Source organism: Giraffa tippelskirchi, chromosome 12 (assembly GCF_054371585.1).
Source record: "Giraffa tippelskirchi isolate mGirTip1 chromosome 12, T2T-mGirTip1v1.2.pri, whole genome shotgun sequence".
Lineage (NCBI taxonomy): Eukaryota > Metazoa > Chordata > Mammalia > Artiodactyla > Giraffidae > Giraffa > Giraffa tippelskirchi.
Genome location: NC_137286.1, coordinates 131,619,929 through 131,646,510, shown reverse-complemented (window position 1 = coordinate 131,646,510; position 26,582 = coordinate 131,619,929). Strand labels below are relative to the sequence as shown.

At 37.5% G+C, this 26,582-nt stretch overlaps 1 long non-coding RNA gene across 6 annotated transcripts in view; it reads left to right on the top strand.

The window, feature by feature from the left end:
- Window positions 1-26,582, top strand: part of LOC145530205 (uncharacterized) — a 441,959-nt gene that overhangs the window by 23,460 nt on the left and 391,917 nt on the right. The window contains exon 3 of one of the 6 annotated variants that reach the window (XR_014071557.1): window positions 19,138-24,123. The exons of the other annotated variants lie outside the window; for them this stretch is intronic. This is a non-coding gene — a long non-coding RNA (uncharacterized LOC145530205). Of the gene's footprint in view, window positions 1-19,137; window positions 24,124-26,582 lie in introns of those variants that run through there. 6 annotated transcript variants of the gene reach the window in all.

The window sequence follows — 26,582 nt, the reverse complement described above, 5'->3', positions numbered from 1 at the left end:
TTCTGTGTACCTGTTAGCCATTTACTTATCTTTTTTGAAAAATGTCTATTCAGGTCCTCTGCCTATTTTCAATCAGATTATTATTTTGTTTTGCTACTGAGTCATATGAATTCCTCAAAAGGGGTTAGACATCAACCCCTTATCAGAGAAATAATTTGCAAATATTTTTTTTCTGTTCTTTACATTGACTTTTCATTTTATTGTTTCTTTTTCAGTGAAGAAGCTTTTAAGAGAGATGTAGTCTCACTTGCTGGTGTTTGATTTTGTTGCTTATGCTTTTGGTGTCATATCCAAAAAAAAGTCCTTGCAAGACAACATTAAGGAAATTTTCCCCTACATTTTCTTCTAGGAGTTTTATGGTTTCAGGTCTTACATAATTCTTTAACCTATATCATGTTAATTTTTTCCCCTTTACAAAAATTTACTTACTTTTGGCTGCCCTGGGTCTTTGTTACTGTGCAAGGGCTTTCTCGAGTTGCAAAGAGTGGGATCTACCCTCTAGTTGCCATGGGATCTCTCTCTAGCCACTGCCATGGCTTCTCTTGTTGTGGAACACAGGCTTAGGAGTTGTTGCACACAGGCTTAGTTGCCCAGAAGCATGTGGAATCTTTCCAGACCAGATTCAAACCGGTATCCCCTGCATTGGTAGGCAGGTTCTTTATATCACATTAATTTTTTTTAAATAGTATAAGGTAGGGGTCCAGTTTTGTTTTTTTGCATGTGAATACTCAGTTTTCCCAATTTCGTTTGTTGAAGAGACTGTCCTTTCCTCATTGTGTGTTCTTGCACTCTTTTCAAAATTAGTTGACCATGTAATGTGTAAATTTAATAATAGTTCCGGGCTCTCTGTTCTGTTCCATTGGGCTATGTGTCTGTTTTTGTGCCATTACCATACTGTTTGGATTAGTATGGCATTGTAGTATAGTTTGAAATCCACAAATGATACCTACAATTTTTTTTCTTTTTCAAGATTTCTTTGATTGTTGAGATCAATCTCCTCTGAGATCTGATCCTTTCTGTGTAGTTATTCTCCGTTTTTGTTTTTTTTTTTTTTTTTGCCCCCACTGTGTTGCAGTAGGTCCTTAGCTGCTCCTTCCCAGAGTTATTTTTGTTTGTGGATAGCTATTTAAGTTCTTTCTTTTTTTTTTTTGAGAGAGAGAGGATGAAGGCTAATATAACCTACTCTGCCATCTTACTGAAATCACTGCTGAGTAATGTTGTAAACACTAGATAGATGCTAAAAGTCCCAAAGATAAATATGTATTATTTTATTACAGCATCTAATTTAGTATAGTTATTGCATGTAAAACATTGAGATATATATGTGTGTATGTGGGCATGAACCTGTTAAACATACACAAACACACACACACATGTCAGTGTTTGATAGATTGACCTAAACAAACAGAAATGTCCTCTAATGGAGGATGTAGGCTTACCATGTCTGGACTAAGTCTAGCCTGTTTCCATAGGGTACTTTTCAGTGCTGAGGTTTGACTTGGGGAGGATGCAGTTTAGGGGTGGCAGGTGAGGATGGGTATGACAAAGCCAGAAAGAAGCAGCTTTTTTAGGAACCATTTACATTGTTTCTCTGTAACTTTATCCCCAAATCGCACTTACATTTTGTAAATTTTTCTAACTTCTGAATACTTTGTTTTCACTTTTTGGAAATAGAGAATAATGAGAAATTTCAAACTGAATTGGAAGAATGTGAACCTTTGGCCAAAAGTTTCCATCAGTGTGTAAAAGTTTACATATTTCTATTTCTGCTACTTAAAAATTATTTAGGCATAGAGAACATTAACTTAATATTCACAGAAAAGTCAGATTGTTTACTTCCTGTTTGGATCACTCATTCATTCATTCATTCATTCAGGGTTTAGAAAGCAAAAGAATTGCAGTCAGCACAGTTAATCAGTTTCCTTGTCAATCTATACTTGTGAGGAAAGTCAGTCAGTATATTATTTTTCATCTTTTCTTATTTTTGACTTTGTTTATTCAAAAAATCTTTCCAGAGCGCCTACTATTTGCTGCTTGGAGTAGATGACATAAAGAGGAATAAGCTAAACTCTTTGTATATAAGAGTTCATTATCTGTGAATGCAACTTCCTGGCTCAATTTGTATCATAATACTAGAAAAACACTATATGGTTCTTATAAATTTGGAAATCATCACCATTTTTAATAGTTTACAATGTTACATGAGCAAAGCTGTGATATGTTGGTGAAAATCTGTATTAACATACACGAGGGTTTGTTAAAACACAGGTTGTCTACACCCAGAGTATCCGATTCAGTGTTTCTGGGGTGAGATCTAAGACTGTGGTTCAAACAAGTTTCCAGATGCTGATGGTGCTTCTGGTACCAGAAACACACTTTATTTAAATCAGGGCCTCATAAACTAAAGGCGTAAGCTAAATCTAGTCACCACTTGGGTTTATGTTTATAAATAAAGCTTTATTGAAACACAGCCACACCCACAGCAATTGTGTACTGCTGTTCTTGTGCTTCTGTGTCAGCGTTACATAACTGTGAGAGATTTGTGACCTGCAAAGTCCAAAATATTTACTATCTGACCTTTTACAGGAAAAAAGCTGAAAATGCCGAACTCTGATTTAAAGGATCACTGTATTATTGTCTGGGTTTCTAATTTGACACTACTCCTGTGATTTTTAGTTGAACGTTATCTTAATAAGCACAAATCCAAAGCAAGAATTATTTGTTTAAATTTTTTTACGGTACATCCTACAAACAGGTTCCAGAAAGTGTGGACTGAAAAGTAAAGTAGAAATTCCTTTCCACTCCCCCAGAGTGTGACTATGCCAGTAAGAAAAAGAGAACAAACTGCAGTTAAAAGAGCAAATTAGTTTGGAGACTAGACCTAATTTTTATTCTAATTTTGGTTCCCATAGTGGATATGTTCATTTTATTTACTAACAAAATGTATTTTATTGTAAATTATGAAAGAAATATCATTTTTAAATGTCACTTTTTGCTTATTTTTTCAGAACAATGAGTTTTTCAGTAGATCTTCCACTGGAACATAAATACAAATGTGAAAGCAATAAAATAACAAAAGATAAAAATGGCATCAATAAAATTGATCACTAAGAACTGAAAGAGATGTCAGACTGTCTCTACAGTTCTCCCCGATGAACCTGATAGTAAATAGTGTAAGAACTGTAAATGAGCCAAATATATGCATGCCTATTTGAAGTATGCCTGCATGCTAAGTCACTTCAGTTGTGCCTGACTCTCTGCAACCCTACAGACTGTAGCCTGCCAGGCTCCTCAGTCCATTGGATTCTCCAGGCAAGAATACTAGAGTGGGTTGCTATTTCCTTCTCCAGGGGATCTTCCCAACCCAGGGATCAAACCCATGTCTCTTATGTCTTGAAGCATAACTCTTATTATTTGAGATGAAAATAAGACTAGACCTTATTGCTCTGTTAAGGACTGAATGGTGTCACCTCAAAATTTACATGTGGCAGCCTTAACCTCAAACATAATTGCACTTAGATACAGTGTTTTTAAGGAGGAGAAGAAAATGGCACCCCACTCCAGTATTCTTGCCTGGAGAATCCTGTGGACGGAGGAGCGTGGTGGGCTGCCGTCCATGGGGTTGCACAGAGTCGGACACGACTGAAGCGACTTAGCATGCATGCATGCGTTGGAGAAGGAAATGGCAACCCGCTCCAGTATTCTTGCCTGGAGAATCCCAGGGACGGAGGAGCCTGGTGGGCTGCCATCTATGGGGTCACACAGAGTCAGACACGACTCAAGCGACTTAGCAGCAAGGTTAAATTAGATCATAAAAGTAAGCTCCTAATCTGACACAGCTGGTGTCTTTACAAGTAAAGGAAGAGACACCAAAGATCTCTCTTTTCTTTGAGCTAATGGACATAGAAAAGGCCATGTGAGGACGCAGTGAGAAGACAGTTATCTGTAAGCCAGTAAGAAGGGTCTCACCAGAAACCAAGCTTGATGTACCTTAATCTTGGACTTCTGACCTTTAGCATTGTGTGAGAACAAATGTCTGTTCAAACCATCCAGTCTGTGGTATTCTGTTATGTCATACTGAACAGACTAATACATGTCCCTATTGCAAAAAGACCTCAGCAATAATTAAATGTCATCGTTTTAATTTGAACGATACATCTTACAAAGGTATTTGAAAAGAAATTGCAAGTATTTTCAAGGAAAGGTACTAGAATTTCTATACCAAAATTGAGAAAAACATAGATGAGAAACTTTAGGAGGAGTAGAAGAAATAGACAAATAAGAAACTAAGAAAATGACAAAGATATCCTTCTTTCCTTAAGTGATGGGAATTAACTAGAGGAGACAGGTATAAAGAATTAATTGTAATACAGTAGAATAGTGTATTAATATTCTGTTGTTGCCATAACAAGTTACCACAAACTTAGCAGCTTAAAACAAATTTATTATCTCACAGTTTGAAAGGTCAGAAGTCCAGTGTGGAATTCACTAGACTAAAATCAAGACATTGGGAAGCTGCATTCCTTACTGGAGACTCTGGGAAAGAATTTGCTTCCAAACTGATTACAGTTGTTGAGAATATTCAGTTGTACGTGGCCAGAGGACTGAAATTCTTTTCCTTGTTGACTAGCAGTGGGGCCATTCTCAGTTTCTAGAGACCGTATGAATGCCCTGTCTCACGGTCCCCTTCTCTGTAAAAGCCAGGTCAGGTCCTTCTCACACTTCGATTCTCTCTGACCTTTCTGTTTCATCTCTCCTGGTTCTCCCCCCCCCCGCCCCCCACTTTTTTTTTTCCTTTGGCTTTTAAAATCTCAGAGGTGATTATCTTTGGGCTCACTTTGTCTTAAAGTCAGCTGATTAGTAACCTTAATTCCATCTGCAACATTCCTTCACAGCAGAGCCTAGTGTAGTGAATGAATAACCTGATGAGGGGAATCTTGGGAGGGGACATCCTTAGAGACAGTGTCTGTGATCATGTTACCTATAAGGTACATTTAGAACTCTTAATACCAGTTTTTTTTTTGCCACCACTGCAGCCGTTAACTTCGGCACCATTACTCCTGTCATAAGAAGGTATTTAGAGAAAGCTCATTTTTGTGTCACTCTTTCCTTTGCAGCCTCCTTGTCCTAGGACACAGGCAGAAGTTTTTGGGATTGCCAGAGAGCAGTCTGATAGAAAAAATACTGTGCAGAACCTTCCTCTGTGCAGACAGACTTTAAGCCTTGAAACAGTCTCACACACATCTATCTTTTCTCCCCTAAGAATGAATTCTCCAGAAAGATACTTGGATTCTCATAGAAATAGACTCCTGCTCTTCCTACCTGTTAGGATCTATAGGTTTGCCCAGATATGCTCAAGTCTTAGGATAAAGATAGATTAGGTTAAAACTGAAATTCTTGCTAGATCATGCTGCAAAAATGTACACTGGAACCTCCATTTTCCTTAGGTTTGGGCTATAATTTGTTCAGACTCCCCAGGTTCATGGTCTGTGAGAATTCAACTCCCCCCCCATGGTTTCCACACACTCCCCTCCAGCATACTTCCTCATGATCCTGTTTCCCGTGTGTGTGTGTGTGTGTGTGTGTGTGTGTGTGTGCGCGCGTGCTCAGTCATATCTGACTCTTTGTGACCCCATGGACTATAGCCTGCCAGGCTCCTCTGTCCATGGGATTTTCCAGGCGAGAATACTAGAGTGGGTTGCCATTTCCTACTCCAGGGCATCTTCCCAACTCAGGGATCCAACCTGCTACTCTTGAGCCTCCTGCATTGGCAGGCAGATTCTTTACCACTGCACCACCTGGGGAGCCCTGTTTTTCTATGTTTGCATGATTATCAGTTAGGATTTGCTTTTAGCAACAATGTAACAGGAATGCAACAACAATGGCTCAAACAAATAAGTGGTTATTTTTCTCAGTCTGGCTTTACAATGTCTTTATTGCCCTGGGCTCTTTCCTTCTTTCTGTTCTTCCATGCTCAGTGCAGGGCCAGACTCTTACCCTCCTGGTTGCAGGATGGCTGTCTTACTGTCATTCCCCTGAACACATTTCCAGCAGGAAAAAGGAAAATGAGGAGTCAGAGAGTCACCTTCATAAGGAGACCCAAATTCCCAGATGTCATCCAGCTACATTTCAGTGGTGAGAATTGTGTACCTGGACACATTCATCTGAAAAAGAAAAAAAAAAGAAGCTCTGTTAATTAATTAAGAAAAACAAGGGTAGAAGTTACTGGACATGTATTAGCAGTGGCTGCCACAATGAGTGTGTCCTGTGTGGTAAGTCACTTCAGTTGTATCCGACTCTGTGCGACCCCATGGAATGTAGCCCGCCAGGCTCCTCTGTACATGGGAATTTTCCTGGCAAGAATACTGGAGTGGGTTGCTATGCCCTCCTCTTGGGGATCTTCCTAGATTAGGGGTTTCTAGATTGTAAATGAGCAGCACGACTCTTCCAGTGCCACTTGTAGTATCTTTGATCCTGACCCAGGGATCGAACTGTGTCTCTTATGTCTCCTGCACTGACAGGCAGGTTTTTTGTTTGTTTGTTTTGTTTTGTTTTTACCACTAGCACCACTTGGGAAGCCCTTCTAAAGCAAACAGTCCTGCTCCTCATCAATTCCTACCAAGGATCACTCCACAGCAAGTCTTTTCAGGAGTTTCAGGAATTTTCAGGAGTTTCAAGACTTTCCTGAAGAGCTGAGACGTTGCTGGGAATGGTGCAGTTTCTCAAGTGTCTTGCAGGCTCCACCTGTTACTGCTTTTCACTCCTTATTTCATATGAACTGGTCTGGCCATCAATGCAGAATTCTTAAGACACATGCCTATGCCAGCCATTAATACAGTAATTTCCCACTCGGCTGCATACATGATGCTTTGATGGAAAAATACATATTGTAACAAGAGGAAAACTTTCATGCTCTATGTTTATATTGTCAAAATAATTCTGTTTCCCACCTTCACACGATTGCAGTCTCCAGGAAGTCAATATCACAGCCCAGAGAGAAACTGCTGGGAGAAACCAGTGTTTCGAAACTGTTCTTCTGAACTTAAATAAATTGTTAAATTTCAGTAGGGTTGTAGCAGCATGATAGTACAGAGTCTGAAGCTATTTCATTAGGAATTGGGAGACTGAGTCCTGCTTCTTTGCTATGACACTAAGGATGACTGCTGTAAGAGGCTGTAAGAGTCTTTTTTTTTTTTTGATCCCCGTGTTCCCATCTGTAAAATGGAGCTGGTCAGAATGATCTTTAAGGTCCCAAAGTATTCTGAATTGTCAGCGGGAGCAAAAAGCTTGTAATCAGCCATAGTTTTAACAGAAAGGAGGAATATAAGAAAAGGAAGGTGGGAATGGAAGGAGAAAGCCACAGAGAAGAGGCAGGGAAGGGAGGAGAGAAAGGGTGGTGTGGAGAATGTCTAACCTGGTCAGGCAGACAGTTACAACTTAAGAGAAGGTAGAACCCAGGGAACGTAATTACCTTACTGCACTTTTGGCTGTGGCAGAGTGGTAGGTTCTGTTTTGTTTGTAGAGCAACAGTGAAAGGTCAGTTCCCTGGGGAGACTGGGATACACTGGCTTTCATTTCTGCAATGTGCTATGTGATGTTCCCTCAGCATGAAAACGCTAGTTTGTATCAAAGCACTCCTATTTCCATCACCATGCCTGGCTTATGCCCAGCCATCCTTCCAAAGTTAACATAGGAAATATCTTTGTTTTTGACCTTTTGCCCATTTCCCAAATTTAAACATATCTTGACTGATGTGTTGTTTCTATGTGCTGTTATACTTCCTACGTGTTCTTCTATCACATGTATGTTTATATACAGGTGTAATTATTCATTTTTAAATTTTTTTAAAGAAAATATTTAATTGGTAGTTTTTTAGAAAGAAAAGTTTTCATCTAGTACAAATATCCGCAGTCAGAGCACTGAGAAAACTAGGCAATACAAATTGTTTTTCAAATTAACACATGGTTGCTATTGTTGTTGTTGTTTAACCACTAAGTCATGTCTGACTCTGCAACTCCATGGACTGTAGCCTGCCAGGCTCCTCTGTCTGTGGGATTTCCCAGGCAAGAATTATTTATTCATTTTCATAGAGCACTAAGTCAATAGGACTTATTGAGTAGATACTGTGAAAGAAAGCACTGTGATAGGTAATAGGTAAGATTAGGTAATGAGTAAGATAGTGATGCTTTCAAGGACTGAATAAAGGTACCAGGGGAAATCACTTAGAAGGGAAAGATAAATGTTATAAAATACACACACATATCAATGGGAGCAGAGAGGAGAGGTATCTAAATAAAACTGAAGGAACTGGAGATGGCTTTCCAGGAAAGACTCCTAAGTTCAGACCTGAAGACGAAGAATTATCTAGCAAAAGAGGATGTACAAGCACACATGCCAAGCAGGGGGCAAAGGAAGGGAGAGTGGGGCTGTGAGAGATCAGTGACTGCAGAGAGGGCTGTCCTGGAGACGGTGAGCAAAGGATGTTCAGGACTGTCCTGGGTACCAAGTTCAAGTCCAAACCTATGAACGCCATGGGGAGGTTTGAAATAGGGGTTTGACACGATCATTCACACATGCCATTTTATCCGTTTATGCCCTCTGCTTGGCATGCGTGCTTGTACGTCTGTTTTTGCTAGGTAATTCTTCGTCTTTAGGTCTGAACTTAGGAGTCTTACCTGGAAAGCCATCTCCCAATTCCTTCAGTTTTATTTATATACCTCTCTTCTCTGTGTGCATATTTTATAACATTTATCTTTCCCTTTTAAGTGATTTCCTCTGGTACCCTTATTCAGTCCTTGAAAGCATCACTGTCTTACTCATCTTTGATCCTATTACCTATCACAGTGCTTTCTTCTGAACTGTTAATTAAAAAAAAAAGTACTGAATTTTGAATTGTAATCAAGTATTTCTTCTGTTTTGCCTAGTAGACTATGGGTTTTTTTGAGGGCAGGGGTGCTGTTTCATTGGCATCTCATCACTTAGCAAAGCTGTCACATAGTAGATAGGCATTTAATAGATATCTGTTGGATGATGAATAAATGAATGAAAAAAATGAACAGGGGAAGTTGTATGGAAAGAAAAGTGAGCTTGTTAAATGCATCCTGAGATGCTGTTAAATCACGAACAGAGTAGAAAAGACTTCAATCTCTGTAAAAGCTAGGCTAATGCCTGACCCCGAGGTTGCAGTAACTTGAGACCCAGAGTTATTTTTCAGTGTCTTAAATCTTGAAAATAAAAATACATTTATGTATGATAGATTGATATTGTTAACAAATTTAGAGACAGATATGAATTACTAAAAGGTATTTCCTTCGTCATGCCCGTATGATATGTAAATAGTGAGTAAGCAGTATTTAACAGTAAGCTGTAATGTTAATGACATGATTTTTAATGATGAAAAAAGTCCTTGTCTAGGTCCCAGGCATGTTTTGATATAAATGTTATGCCTACCTTTAATTTTACATTTAGATTTCTAGATTGTAAACCAGTAGCGCTACTCATCCAGTGCCACTTGTAGGATGGTGTCTAGGAGTAAGTATTAATAGTAACCAGCTTTGATGTTTATAGTTTCAACCATGTTTCAGGAAGAGTAAACACATACAAAAATAGTAAGTGGAAAATTACCGTTGTCTTTCTTAAATAACCACGTCAATGAGAAGCCTAGTTATTCAAGACCATGAATCTATAAGATCAAACCACATATTTGGTGTCATAGAATCTTAAACTACAGCGAATTCTTTGAAAATAAATAGTTTCAAGGTAACTGGTCTTGCAAACTCACACCTATAAAATAGAAAAATTTTATATATGGTTTTAATCTTTATTGCAAGGACCTTCAAATGCTTTATGGACAGATTAATCCTCATAACCTCTGTTTGGGAGATAGCAAGTACTGTCTTCATCTTATAGAGTGAAAAATTGAGTCATCTAAAGGTCTTGGCTTGTATCCAGTAAGCAAACTGGAATGCGAAAAGGAAGAAAAAAAGCACCTTAAGTCGACTGCCTCTTGGTTTAGAGCTTCAGTCTCAGAAGGTTGACAGCCATGGAGATGGTAAATTACAAAATTTATTTCCTAGTGAAATTCATTTTTGTCAGGTGTTTCCTCATTGGTAGATTTCAAAATGTATACTGCCTATGGAAGAAGCACATTTTCTTCTAGGATTTTCCCTAGTTGACTTTGAAAATGCTGTTGGTAAAAGAGCAACTTTGTTGTTTTTTTTAAGTTAAATAAGCCTATCATTTAATAAAGCTTAGATTTTAAAAACCTACTTTTCCTGTTGAAAACTAATGTTTTTTAATTTAAAAATTAACTACATTTGCTGAAATGTCCAATAAATTTATCATTCATTCATGTAAAACTACATATATGATATATGTGTGGTGTAAAGATAAATGTATGACATAACAAAATAATAGAACCAACACCAGTGTACCCACAACCCAGTTTAAGGAATACATTACCAGTATTTTTGAAGCTCTCTTTCTTCATCACCAGGAGTAACCACTGAATGATGTATTTATCATTTCTTTGACTTCATTTATAACCTTACCAGATATGAACGTATTCCTTATACAAAAACAAAATACTGTTGAGTTCTGTCTGTTTTTGAGCTCTATATAAATGGAATTATACTGTATATTCTTTTGTGACTTACTTCTTATATTGTTTTAACTCTAGTATTCAATTCCATTCTGAATGTACCACAATTTATTATTCCATTCATGTGTCAATTGACTTTTCTGATTTATACACACACGCACATATATATATAAAACACTTTTTTTTTGTCATTACAGATAATGCTGCTGTGGAAATACCTGGTAGCAACTCTTAGCTTGAGATCCTCTGAGAGCAGACCTTGCTCTACAGTATATAGATTATTTATTTGAAAAGTTATCTTAAGAAGCAAGAATAGAGATGAGTTCGTGAAGGGTGATCATTAATTCTTACTTAAAGATTTGGTAAAATATGAATTGTGAACAGATCTCATTTGGAAGTCTCTGTCTTTTGAAAATTCAGTTGTGATTGTGTATAGTAGGTGTGGGAGTCTTGGAGTTTATCCTCCTGTGCGTTTGTTGAGGTTCTTATAAATAATGTCCTTATTTACAAGTATATTTTCTCCACCAAAATGTGAGCTCTTAAGAGAAGGGATGTGGCTGTATCACTTATCTCTAGCATTTGCTATCTAGAATTTAGTAAGTATTTTGTTACATTTGAATCAATTAATGTAAAGAAGGTTCATATCCCAATACTCAGTACCAGGCAGCCACAGCTAGACAGAGTGGATCCTCCAGATTTTTATGCCATTTAAAGAAATGGATACTTTTTGTTATATGGAATTAGTTTTAGAATAAACAGAAATGTCATGAATTTCTTGATTTATTCTACAATAAATCTTATCCTATAAGACAGCCTAGTGTATTGTCAGAGGACCAGCTTCTGAATGAGCCAGCCTGAGTTCAAATTGTTGCTCTGCCTCTTGTTACTTGTGTAGCTTTGGACCAGTGGTCACCTATAGGCTTATATTTCATCTTCTATAAAATGAGAAGGGGTTGCTATGAGTATGAAATGGCATACAAGTGGATAGAAAACAATTGGTATGGTCAATATAGCAAACACTAGATAAATTATATCATTAATAAAATGATTAGGATTTCACTATAGAAAAAACCAGGCTTCCCTGGTAGCTCAGATGGTAAAGAATCCACCTGCAATGTTGGAGACCTGGGTTCGATCCCTGGGTTGGGAAGATCCCCTGGAGGAGGGCATGGCAACCCACTCCAGTATTCTTGTCTGGAGAATCCCTATGGACAGAGGGACCTGGCGGGTTACAGTCCATGGGGTCTCAAAAAGTTGGACACAACTGAGTGACTAAGCATAGCACAGCACACAGAGAAAACCATAGATGAATCTCATCAATATACATAGACATAAGATAGTTTAAATAAAATGCCACTTCATATGATTTAGTAAGTAAAAATATTTTCTTATAACCAAATAAAATGTTCCCAGAACTAAAGAATGCCTCAACATATGGGATTCTAATAATAGAACAAATTTTTTTGCTTCTGATCTTTCCTCTATATTTGATACGCTATTGGTAGAACTACCAGATTACTTCTCCTAAAACATAGTACTTATTTACTTCATTAATCTGTAAGGATTTTTTCCCCAGTGGATTTGCATTATCTATAGAATAAAATGCTTAACTTGTATTCAAGCCCTAAATCTTATCTAAAGTCTGGTCCTCACCATTTAAGTTTTTCTTCTGATATACCCCCATACTAACATTAGGCTAGAAATAAAGTGAGTCACCCTTCTCTTTCCAAATGTCTCATGCTTTTCTGTCTCTTTGCTTTTGTTCATGTCATACTGTGCGTGTGTGCATCTTAGAGTCACTTCAGCCATGTCTGACTCTCTGTGACCCTATGGACTGTAGCCCACCAGGCTCCTCTGTCCATGGAATTTTCCAAGCAAGAATACTGAAGTGGCTTGTCTTGCCCTCCTCCAGGGGATCTTCCTGACACAGGGATCAAACCAGCAACTCCTGCATTGGCACCGCTGGTTAAATCCCTCATGCCATTAATACCATCCACCCCCAAAACTGTAACTCACACTCTTTCTTTTGGATTATTCTTCTAGATCTGTGAACAGTCCTATAACAATCATATATTTTGTGTGAATTTTTCTTACTTTTGTAGTCGTTACGAGTTGAATGCTATTGTTACCTAAAGGACCTTTATTTTTTTTTTTTTAAACTAGACTTCAGTCTTCTATAGAAGGGTCTAGTTACTTTTGTGATGCTTTTGATTACTAAGGAAATATGTGTTGACTTTAAAACCTTCTTTCCAAATCACACTTTGTAAAAGTTCAGTTTTAGCTTGTAATCTTTTCCAATTATGGAGAAACCACTTCAAGTTACTTTTCAGGAAACTTAGTATGCTCCAATCAAAGGCATCTGTTTGATGTTCTATTAACATCAACTTAAAGATTTAAACTGTGTGTTAGTTCACAAGGTGAGTTTATCAGGGAACAGATATGTCTGTTTCACAGTGTGATGGTTGCTGTAGAAACAAATGAATAGGGCTAAATTATTAATTTGGTGATTTTTAAGGTGGAAGAATGAAGACCTTTAGAGTGAGAATATTTTATATAATGTAAATATAGAACGGCACTTCCACAAGGGAAAATTTAATTGGAGGAGAACAATTGTTGACATTCATGATCTTTATCTTCTGGCCAGTGGAGGCAGGCTGAAGAGAGGGGCCTGCAGATGAGGTTCTGTTTTTGGTATCAACTAACCGTTCTCCATGAGGAGCTGTTTTTGTTTGTATTATGCAGGACTGGGAAAGAAAAAGGAAATGGGAAAACATTGGCTATCACTTTTGAGAAGGAAAAAAAAAACCCACTGCTGTTGTAGCCAGAGTTCTCTATGTAACCTGATAACAGAGAGAGAATAGAAAAAACTGTCCTGTCCTTAGCAAAGGATAGAACAAGAATTCAGTAAAGCATCAATAATAATTGAGGCTAAGTATAACGGATGGCTAGTGTTACCTCCTGTTTCTTTTAAAATTACTTCTTTAAAATATACTTCTTTCAGTAATAGCTACATTTCTCTGACATTATAAAGAATTATTGAACGTAGACATATATCACTTTCACCCTCTCTCAGTTACCTTATGTTACAGAAATATGGATATTAGATCTTGAAGATTTTAGAAGCTACCACTTATCTCATGGCAGTATATTTTAAACAGAAGCAAAGTAGCTAAAAAGAAATAAACAGCTTCTTGAATATTGAATTCATGTGTCCATATTTATTAAGTCATAATGTCGATGCTGAGCAACCATGTCAGGGAATCTATCTTATATTTAACCAGAAGCCTTATATTTCAACTTTCATTTCTCAGTCTGTCGGTGAAGAATGTATCCTTTGTTGCAGTGGGATTTACCATGAAACTAGTCAAGTTTAGCTTCATGGTTTCTTACTTGCATAGATCCCTTCTGAAGTCCTGGAAGGGATTCTAGCATTGTGTCACATAATCATATATTTTTTTGTGAAATTTGAAAAAAAATATTTTAATTGTACTTATTTAAACTGCTGTCACTTGGTATTCATATGTACTCTCTGCCCTCCTTCCCTTTGGTGATAAATGGTGGTAGAATGGCCAGGGGCATTTTGGGGATTCAGCTGAAGGGAGGTTGAGTGTTGGATACATTATTTTGAGTGTAGGGACCATACTTTCTTTGTGGTTCATAGTCATGTCTAAATGTAGTTCAGTTGTCGCTAGTTACCCTTAAGAATTGTTTCCAAGACTATTCCTGCATGTTTCTCAGATGCCTTAACTAGCGCTGAGAAATGAAGATTTAGGACCAGATACTGTAGAATAATATGAGCCTTTTCCCTAGACCTACATGAGAGCTGAGGAAAATAAAAAAATTGAAGTGTATGGAGCCCAAAGCTAATCTGTGGGAAATGCTTCTATTTTTCAGGCATGTAAAATTATAAGCAAGGAATTGGTTCTCACCATCTAATCAAAATGGAAATTCTCCTTTATCAGAGATACTTGATAATGTTGCATATAAAATTATCCAATGTTGGAAAGACAGTTTCTCCAACAAATGGTGCTGGGAAAACTGGACAGCTACGTGTAAGAAAATGAAATTAGGTAATTCTTTAACATCATACACAAAAATAAGCTCAAAATGAGTTGAAGGCCTAAATGTGAGACCAGACACTATAAAACTTCTACAGGAAAACATAGGCCAAACACTCTCAGACATAAATCGCAGCAATATCTGTTTAGATCCATCTCCCAGAATAGTGAAAATAAGAACAAAAATAAACAAATGGGACTGACTTAAACTCAAAAGGTTTTGCACAGCAAAGGGAACAATAAACAAAACGAAAAGACAACCCATAGGTTGGGAGGAAATATTTGAAAACGATGTGACCCACAAGGGATTTGTCTCCAAAATTTACAACAGCTCATGATGCTTAACAGCATCATAACAAACAACCCAATCAACAAATGGTCAGAAGACCTAAATAGACATTTCTCCAGAGAAAACATACAGAGGGCCAAGAGGCACATGAAAAGATGTTCGACATTCCTAATTATTAGATAAAGGCAAATCAAAACTGCAATGAGATGTCACTGCACACCGGCCAGAGTGGCTTTCATCAAAAAATCCATGAATAATAAGAGGGTGTAGAGAGAAGGGAACCCTCCTACTCTGTTAGTGGGAATGTAAATTGGTACAGCTACTATGGAGAACAGTATGGAGGTTCATTAAAAATAGATTCTGCAATCCCACAACTGGGCATATATCCAGAGGAAAACATGCTCTGAAAGGATATAAGGATATATGCACCTCAATATTCATTGCAGCACTGTTTATAACAGCCAAGACATGGAAACAGCAACCTAAGTGTGCATTGACAGAGGAATGGATAAAGAAGATGTGGTACTTATATACAGTGTAATATTACTCATGGATTGAAAATAATGAAATAATGCCATTTGCAGCAACATCGATGGACCTAGAGATTGTCATACTGAGTGAAGTATGTCAGACAGAAGGAGAAACAGTGTATGACATCCCTTATATGTGGAATCTAAAAAGAAATGATACAAATAAAATTACAAAACAGAGACTCACAGACTTATAAGAATGAACTTATGGTTTTCACAGGTAGGATAGAGGGAAGGGATACTTAGGGAGTTTGGGATGGACGTGTACACACTGCTATATTTATAATGGATAACAAACCAGGTGCTACTGTATAGCACAGAGAACGCTGCTCAATGTTATGTGGCAGCCTGGGTGGGAGGGGAGTTTGGGTAGAATGGATACATGTGTATGTATGGCTGAATCCCTTTGCTGTTCACCTGAAATTATCACAATATTGTTAATTGGCTATACTCCAATACAAAATAAAAAGTTAAAAAAATAAAATTATTAATTTATCACCTATAATTTTCCTTTCTATTGGGAATTACACAAGGGAGAATTTACAGAATATCTATTTGTAGGGCACAGACTTGCAAATTGGAGAAGGCAATGGCACCCCACTCCAGTACTCTTGCCTGGAAAATCCCATGGACGGAGGAGCCTGGTGGGCTGCAGTCCATGGGGTCATGAAGAGTCAGACACAACTGAGCGACTTCACTTTCACTTTTCACTTTCATGCACTGGAGAAGGAAATGGCAACCCACTCCAGTGTTCTTGCCTGGAGAACCCCAGGGATGGTGGGGCCTGGTGGGCTGCCGTCTATGGGGTCACTCAGAGTTGGACACAACTGAAGCGACTTAGCAGCAGCAGCAACTTGAAAGTACTAAAGGAAAAAATGTGTGGCTGTGTGAAGTCACATGTTTTTATGCATTCTAACTTCAATGATAAAAAACAAATTTTAACTGATAATTAACCACACTATAATTGTCTATTCTCTCTCTATAAAATGATATCAAAATATTGTCATATGAAGAAACAAAATCTAGGGTATATAAAGATGTGCTAGACAGTCACTAAAAATGCTAGTTTTGAATTTCTATTGTTTGTCAGCTTTTTAAAATTATAATTTGTTGTGGTTTCTTTTATCGTCCTGTAAAAATGTACCTATTTAAAAAAATTTTTTTAAAAATATGCCCCAAATTAAATATGGTTAAAATCCCATAAAATCTAGTTTTGCTATGTAATGATAGTTAGAACTTCTAATCAATTTAGTTTAAAAAACCTGACTCACTCAAATTTTTCAAATGTTTAGAAACAGCAGAAAAATTGTTCATATGGTGCAAGTCCCCCATTCCTTTTTTTTCTGAGAGCAAAAATCTGAGTTCCTTTCATCTTTCTTTGTGTATTGTATTTTGAACACTGTCCCTGGCCAACAGAACTTTCTGTGATGCTAGAAACGCTCTATATGTTTGCTGTATACTATTACAACCACTAGCCGTATATGGTTATTAAGCATTTGAAATCTGTGGTTGGTGAGACCAAGCAATTGAAATATTTATTCTATTTTAATTAATTTACATTCACATTGACATGGCCACACATGTCTGGTAGCCCTCGTATTGGACAACTCACCTGACACTCTTAATCAACTTTGGGATTAACTCTTGTGTCTCATATGCATTTCTATCTAGTCATTGAGTATAGATTTTAGGTTTATGCAGTTGAGTCTTAAGTCCTGACTAACCTAATATATTATTAGAAAGTTGTGTTTCATTTTTGAGCAGTTTCTCAAATATCCTCATATTCTGATAATGCTGTGGGCATTTTTATAGGCAGGTCCTTATTTATTATTATGTTTATTGTTGGCAGATGCTAGAAAGCGTAAAACTCTTGTGGAAATCCTTCTTTCAAACACACTTTTCAATATGGTGAAACAATCAGTCAAAGAGTGTTTTATTTGGAGGAAAAGATGCATAGACTCCTATCAATAATGCATTCTGCTTTCCTAAAAGTAATGATCACTAGAATGAGCCAGACAAGGGTTTGACATATTCAGCAACTGGAGACATCCTACTCTATAGAATGAATTTAACAGCAATAGCCAGATTATGCTCTACAGTTGAGAGTGATACCCAAGGCCTGTCCCTGGAAGATGATTGTTTACACCCAAGAGCAATTCCTGGAATGTAACAGGAAGCTGTGCATGACCACAGAGCTGAGCTGGATGTTTCTCCAGGCTTCCTGTTGGAGGGATGACTGTTTTTCATTCCCCTTCAGGAACACATGAAAATCACTCTGAAAACCATAGAGAAGAAAATGCTTGTTTAAAACAAGTATGACTTTCCCCAGATATATGATTCTGTATAGAATAATCTCAAGATAACTATTACAGCAAAAGGAGTTGGAAATCTAAATAAAACTTCAGAAATATCAAGAGCAGTCTAGACATTGAGGGACGGTATAATGCAAAGTTACACTGAAGTTCAATATTAGTATTGAAATGATTTCTCAATCTTTAGGCCCAAAAAATTTACAAAGCCTACAAATTTGATTAAATACATTTTTCATTCTTACTTTCTCTGTATTTTGATGATATCCTTATGTTTTTGTCCACTCTTTCCTTGTCACTGGATTAAAAGAAAACAGTGAGTTTTCTGTTGAGTATAGTACTCAGTGTGGATATAGTGCTAGATATAAGATTAAAAGTAATATAAACCATGATCAGGATTTTTTTTTATTTAGTTTATTGTGTCCTTAAAGCAAATGGATGATGGCATGTTTTTGTTTTGTTTTTTTTTAGTTTTTATTTAGAATGAATCAGTGCAGGATGTACACAAATTCAATTTGTTTAAAAACAAAAAGCCATAAAAACACAAAATAGTAACAGCTTTTTTGGAGGCCCAGTTTTCTTATGTTTTTATTTTTAGATTCTTGAGGTATATGCATTTGCTAATTTCTGTGGCAGGATTAGGAGTTTATGTAGAAATATAATCACTTTCATTAAAATGATATATCTAGGGGACTTCCCTGGTGGTCCAGTGGTTAAGGCTCTTGTGTTTCCAGTGCAGGGGATGTGGGTTCAATCCCTGGTCAGAGAACTAAGATCCCATGTGCTGCACGCACACTCAAAAAAGACTTGATAAATCTATATATGAAGTCCTGGAGACGACACCAGTATCTGTCAACAGGCGAATATGAACAATCATGGTATGTTCATACAATGAAAAACTACACAAACTACAGGAATACATACCACAGTATGGATAAATCTCAGAATACTTAGGCGGAGTGAAAGAAACCAGGAAAAAAAACACATGGACTATTTATGTAAATCCATACATGTATTTATTTGTAAATATAAATATATAAAGATTATATACATTTCTTCAAATTATATCCTACTGTATAGAGACAGAAAGCAGATAGTTGTTGCCTGGGTCTGGAGTAGGGAGGGCTGTGGGAAGGGGTGTGTGAAGGAGGGATTACAAAAAGCCAACAGGAAAGTTTGAGTGGTTGTGTATATGTTAATTATTTTGCTTGTAGTGATGGTTCACAAGTATACATATGTCAAAGCTTAACATCTTGTATGCTTGAAAAAACATAGTTTATGTCAATTTTATCTCAATAGAGCTGTTTAAAATTCTTTTTAATTAAAATAGAGTGCTCTAATTTTTGACTAGGCTTCCCAGGTGGCTCAGTGGTAAAGAATCCGGCTGCCCGCACAAGAGACACAGGTTTGATGCCTGGTCTGGGAAGATCCCCTGGAGAAGGAAATGGCAACCACTTCAGTATTCTTGCCTGGAAAATACCATGGGAAAAGGAGTCTGGTCGGCTATAGTTCATGGGTCATAAAATGGTCGGACACAACTTAGTGACTAAACAACAACAACAATTTTTGACTACTCAAAAATAAAGCCATATACCCAAATAATTTTCACAGTCCAATAAAGGAGAGTAGGTGGGATCCTAGTAAGTGCTGTATAAAATATGAGATATCTCAAAGAAGCAAACAATCCATTTCCCAGTGAGTGATAACAGAAATTAAGGGAAAAAAGCAAATCAGAAAGTATCACTTCCCATCTCTGTGAATGGCATCAATCTTCATATGTTTGCTGAAGCAAGATCCCTGGGAGTCCTCCTGGACTGACTCTCTCCCCTGCTCTTTCATCCAGTGAGTTACAATTTCTTTTCTATCCTATACTAGATATATTCTAAGTGCATGTTATCTCTGTCTTGTTTTCTCTGGCCCACTTTCCACCGATTCGATCAGATCCTCATTATTTCCTGTCTGCAAGTATTTTCTAGTAATCTCCCCACTTCCCATCTTCTTCCCTTCCAATCCATCCTCCATGCAACAACAGGGAGCCGTTACCTGTAGGGGCCAGGGTAAGAATCATCTCCCAAAAGCAGGAGAAAGAGAGAGAGTCCTAGTGGTAGGAAGCCAGATCACAAAAGCTATGGCCTTTGGTAGAGAAACATGAAATTCCCAGGTGGCTCAGTGGTAAAGAATCCGCCTACCAATGCAGGAGACACGGGTTCAATCCCTGGGTAGGTAAAATCCCCTGGTGAAGCACTAAACAGCAGCAGCTAAGAAATACAGTTGTTGCTGATCCACAGCCTGGAGGGAAACAGATACTGATTTCAGACCCTCTTCCCTTCAGTGCCTTGCCCATGACTTTTATTGATCAAACTGCAAGTCAGGGAGCCCAATGAATGCAGTCCATAATGGTTGGCCTTTCAGGGCACAGCAGTGTGGAGAAGGGAAAGAATAGATCTGGAAACACCAACAGCAACTATATTAGCACATCCTTCTAAAACATGAGATGGATCACACTGTTCCCTTAAGAAAATAGCATTGTCGGGGCTACTTGTGCTTGGGGGTTGGAAAACCTTTGCCCCTGCCTTCAAAGTTGAAGAGTGATACTTTGCTCATGTATTTGCTGAATAAAAGATACTGTAATTTATTACATGTGATTGGCACATCTCATTTGCATGCATGTGTGCTAAGTCACTTCAGTCATGTTCAACTCTTTGTGACCCTATGAACCAGGCTCCTCTGTCCATGGGATTCTCTAGGCAAGAATACTGGAGTGAGTAGCCATTCCCTGCCCCAAGGAGTCTTCCCAACCCAGAAGTCAGAACCCACATCTCCTGAGGCTCCTGCACTGCAGGCAGATTCACTACCCCTGAGCCACTGGGGAAGCCTGTAGTCTCATTTATTTCCCTCATTATTTCTGAGAAAGAGATGTTAGTTTCATTGTCTTAATAATATTGAAGCATATCAGTGTTTACAGTGCCATCACATTATATACACATACTGAAAAGTCTTGTGTGAATTTCCTAATACTTGTAGGGAAGAAGATAGGAAGCAAAATGACAATTTAAATACTATGGATGAACCCACCTGCTAGTCCAGTTAACGTTAGCGAGTGTCTAGCGTTTACTTATTTTGTACAGTGTGATCCTTAAACACACACCGGCTAGTTAATCGGGTACTTAATGAAAGAACTAGAGGAATACTCAATGCAAAGAAATAGAGGAAAACAATAGAATGGGAAAGACTAGAGATCTCTTCAAGAAAATTAGAGATGCCAAGGGAACATTTCATTGGATACAATAAAGGACAGAAGCAGTATGGACCTAACAGAAGCAGAAGATATTAAGAAGAGGTGGCAAGAATACACTGAAGAACTATACAAAAAAAATCTTAATGACCTAGATAACCACGATGGTGTGATCACTTGCCTAGACCAGACATCCTGGACTGTGAAGTCAAGTGGTCCTGGCCTTAGGAAGCAACACTACGAACAAAGCTAGTGGAGGTGATGGAATTCAAGTCCTAAAAGATGATGCTGTTAAAGTGCTGCATTCAATATGTCAGCAGATTTGGAAAACTCAGCAGTGGCCACAGAACTGGAAAAGGTCAGTTTTCATTCCAATCCCAAAGAAAGGCAATGCCAAAAGATGTTAAAAATATCGCACAATTGCACTCATCTCACACACTAGCAAAGTAATGCTCAAAATTCTCCAAGCTAGGCTTTAACAGTACATGAACTGTAAACTTCCAGATGTTCAGGCTGGATTTAGAAAAGGCAGAGGAACCAGAGATCAAATTGCCAACATCTGTTGGATCATAGAAAAAGCAAGAGAATTCCAGAAAAACATCTATTTCTGCTTTATTGACTATGCCAAAGCCTTTGACTGTGTGGATCACAATAAACTGTGGAAAATTCTTAAAGATATCCTTACCTGCCTCCTGAGAAATCTGTATGCAGGTCAAGAAACAACAGTTAGAACTGGACATGGAACAACAGACTGGTTCCAAATTGAGAAAGGAGTATGTCAAGGCTGTATATTGTCACCCTGCTAATTTAACCTATAAGCAGAGCATGTCACGCAAAATGCTAGGCTGGATGAAGAACAAGCTGGAATCAAGATTGCCGGGAGAAATATCAATAACCTCAGATATGCAGATGACACCACCCTTATGGCAGAAAGTGAAGAAGAACTAAAGAGCCTCTTGATGAAAGTGAAAGAGGAGAGTGAAAAAGCTGGCTTAAAACTCAACATTCAAAAAACGAAGGTTGTGTCATTGGGTTCCATCACTTCATGGCAAATAGGTGGGGAAACAATGTAAACAGTGACAGACTTTATTTTGGGGGGCTCCAAAATCACTGCAGATGGTGACTGCAGTCATGAAATTAAAAGATGCTCGCTCCTTGGAAGAAAAGCTATGACCAACCTAGACAGCATATTAAAAAGCAGAGACATTACTCTGCCAACAAAGGTCCATCTAGTCAAAGCTATGGTTTTCCCAGGAGTCATGTATGGATGTGAGAATTGAATCATAAAGAAAGCTGAGTGCCAAAGTATTGATGCTTTTGAACTGTGGTGTTGGAGAGGACTCTTGAGAGTTCCTTGGATTGAGAGGAGATCAAACCAGTCAATCCTAAAGGAAAGTGGTCCTGAATATTCATTGGAAGGACTGATGCTGAAGCTGAAGCTCCAATACTTTGGTTACCTAATGCGAAGAACTGACTCTTTAGAAAAGACCCTGATTCTGGGAAAGACTGAAGGCAGGATGAGAAGGGGATGACAGGATGAGATGGTTGGATGGCATCACTGACTAGATGGACATGAGTTTGAATAAGCACCGGGAGTTGGTGATGGACAGGGAAGCCTGGCATGCAGCATTCCATGGGATTGCAAAGAGTCAGACACGACTGAGCGACTCAACTGAACTGAATGAAAAAAACAAGGCACAAAGAAAACTGGTGATTATGACTTATTAAGAGATAATATGTTGTTTTCCAAGGGGGCCCAATCCTCAAAGGGTTTTCAAAGGTAAATTTTATGTACTTTATTTTCATCTCCTTGACTGACTTCAAAACCTAACCCTTAGATAAAATTAAACCCTAGATTGAGACTTGAGAATTAAACCGTGGATTAAACACAGACAGCTTATAAAAAGTCTGTCTGATTATAAACTCTTTGCTCTTAAGCATTATCATATCATATATAGTCTCAAATAAAAAGATAAATGTTGCCAGTTCTTTCTTTCTCTCTGCAAAATTGAAAGCTTGAGATTATTTTTATTTTTCTCAGTTTGCTGTTACTTAATATTTTGGGGTGCCTGCAACTTGAAAGGCAATGGACATTTTATATATGCTACCATTGTCTTTTATTAGCCTGATTTTTTATGAAACGGTATGCTTATAAAGTAGGATCCATATTTTAGTGTATAAAAAGTGTCAGATTTTCTATTTGATATAAAAAGTTTATTTCCATACCTTATAAAATATGTGTTAGAAAAATTTTTTAATGTTGTTATGACTCAAAACAATTGTTTTCTCTTACTATTAGGGTTCTTTGTGTAAATATTGTGCATTGAATATTTAATGTTCATAATCTAACATTGTTGGAGATCCAAATACATCCATTTTTAGAGCAGAAGTTAATTTTTTTTAAAGAAAAAATTTATTATTTATTTGGCTACATTGCATCTTAGTGCCATGTGCAGGCTCAGTAGTTGAGGGTGTGGACTTAATTGCACCACGTCCCCTGTATTAAAAGGCAGATTCTTAACCACTGGACCACCAGGGAAGTCCCCAAAGAATCTTTTAATGAATAATATATACTGGTTGAAGCAATCGTATATGTTTCTTTGAGTCCACACTCTTGCTTTAAAATGTCTTTCTAATTCCCAGGGTGCATTCATTTACATCACTGTTACACATTTGCAGGCTTTATCTTAATATTAACTTGAAGTGAAGTGAAGGGAAAGTCGCTCAGTCATGTCCGACTCTTTGCAACCCCGTGGACTATACAGTCCATGGAATTCTCCAGGCCAGAATACTGGAATGGGTAGCCTTTCCCTTCTTCAGGGGATCTTCCCAGCCCAACCCAGGGATCGAACACAGGTCTCCCACATTGCAGGCAGATTCTTTACCAGCTGAGCCACTAGGGAAGCCCAATATTAACTTGGAAGTGCATTTTTCTTATTTGTATTTTGAGGATACCTAAAATGTACCTGCAAACAACAGACATTCAGTAAATGTCTGGTGAATAAAATGAATGAATGTCCTCAATATCAGCTGCCAAGATTTATTCAGAATTTTCATTAATTCTGTTTATAAATGACCTACAAAAATTAAACTTTTTATCAAGAGGTGATGTGTGTGTGCATGCTCAGTTGCTTAGTCATGTCTAGCTCTTTGCAATTTCACGGATGTAGCCCACCAGGCTTCTCTGTCTGTGGAATTTCCCAGGCAAGAATACTGGAGTGGGTTGCTATTTCCTCCTCCTGGAGATCTTCCCTACTCAGGGATCAAACCCTCGTCTCCTGTGTCTCCTGCATTGCATATGGATTCTTTATCCACTGAACCACCTGGGAAGTCGAGTTCACAATAACCCAGGTTACTGGAATACCCTCTCCTCACCCAAAGCTAACCATGGAGTAATGCTCTGGGACATAAAACCCAGGGCGCTAGAAACAAAATACAAGGCTCCTGTAATGATTAACCAAAGCACTGCAAGACCTCAAGGGCTGCCTCTGTTACCTTCTTACACATATTCGAGTTCCCAGTGAAGCTTGTCTTCAGAAACTGGGTCTATTTGTGATGCTTGAAATTCAGATAAATTCTAGAAGAGGATGGTGATAATAATGACCATTTTTATTTCAATTATTGTCTGTTAATTAATTAATTGGACAAGTCGGTAGCTCTTGAGGGAAAAGCTCTTTATTATGCAACTAGGGAGATTTTATAAGAAACACTGAATTTTTTTTTTTTTTTAGAAAAAGCTTTCTATTTATTTAGATTTTTGGATTTAAATATAAAACTATTTTGAGTCAGCTTCTCATCTTATTTGATATTGCTACATGGGACTGATTTTAGCAAAATAAACAGAAGGCAAATTAATCATAAAGTCCAACAAAATCAATGGCTTTAGTTCTGAATTTGCTAGTTAATTCTTATTTTTAATTATTCTCCAGAACTGAACACCACAATTCAGTGTGTATATACCCAGATATTAATTAGAGAAATACAAAATAATGATTGTGAAGTTTTTCCTACACAGATAGTAAGGTAATTAGATAACAACCTACATAATTGACAAAAGCTCCCTTTTTCTTTAAGGGCACATTTGGAGTTTGAGTTGCCTCTATTCTTCATTCCCTAAATCCTAACCTAGGGAATATTTTTTTTAAATTAAGTTATTTTCTTAATTAACTATACAACAGTCCACTCTCAAAAAATATGATAAATTACAGTGTTAAAAAGGATTAAAGCCTAAAAATTACAGAATAGAAAATTAAAAATAAGTATGTTATTTTTGCAAGTTGTTAATAACCAGTTTGTGTAAACTATTGACAACAATGAAAAAAATCCAGTTGTTTAACAGATTTTTAAAATATTTTGTCTTTTCTGTCCTTTTTTTCTTTTACTACAAAAACTTTAAAAAATAAAACTTGTTTGTCATGTTAAAATAGCTGTTGATTAAAAATTTTTTTTTTTTGTCCTGAGTGTCAGAATATCCAGTGGAAATAGTGGCTGGCACGTTAGGGTGTGAATAATTCATTAATCTGTAATTGTCTGCCCTTTCAGAGCAATATGGGAGTCATTGATTAGAAATAGAATTTCTGATTTTGAGTTCAGACAAACTGCTTCCAAAATCTCTGCAAAAAGAACTGTTTTTTAGTGATCCAAAAAGTCTTATGAATTTCTTTGAGTAGTATCTAGCAAGCAAAGTCCTAAAATTGATCACATTATCTCATATTTATTTAGCTCCATTCTCAACTACAGTCACTTTTTTGGATGTTACCTTGAAACAAACAAACAAACATGCCTTGCATCTCCATGAACAGCTACTCATCTCAACCTCATCATCTTTCTCCCACTTTGGACTTTTTAATTTTTCTCAAATGAACAAACTCTATTCCCTTACTCAACCTGTCTTGAAATTTTTCCTTTATGCCTTTTTTCTCCATCTTCTCCAAATCCAGTAATAAGAAGCTGACAATTATTTCTTCTTGTCATTGATACCTCATTTTAATTCCCACTGTCATTATCTTGGTCCCAGAACTCATTACTTCACAGTGAGACTGTTTTAATAATTTCTTAGCTGATCTTTCTTGATCGTATTTCTGGCCTCTTCAATATTTTCTATATACCACTGCTTTCTTTATGCAGTTTATCTTTGATCCTCAAAATCCTTCAAGACTTCCCCTTCACCAACAAAATAAATTTAAAATTCCCTTGTGTATGATCTCAGACCCTTCACTTCTGACTGCAATCTATTTATCTAACCTCATGGATTCATTTGGGCTTCCCTGGTGACTCAGATGGTAAAGAATCTCCATACAATGCAGAAGACCCAGGTTCCATCCCTGGATCGGGAAGATCCCCTGGAGAAGGGAATGGCTACCCATCCCCATATTCTTGCCTGGAGAATTCCATGGACAGAGGAGCCTGGAGGGCCACAGTCCATGGGATCACAAAGAGTCAGTCACAACTGAGTGAATAACATGGACTCATTCAACAGACATTTTTGAGAGTTACTCTGTGCCAAGGACTGTGCTTAGGAGGTTGACACATAAAGATGAACAAGGTGTATCAGGACTTCC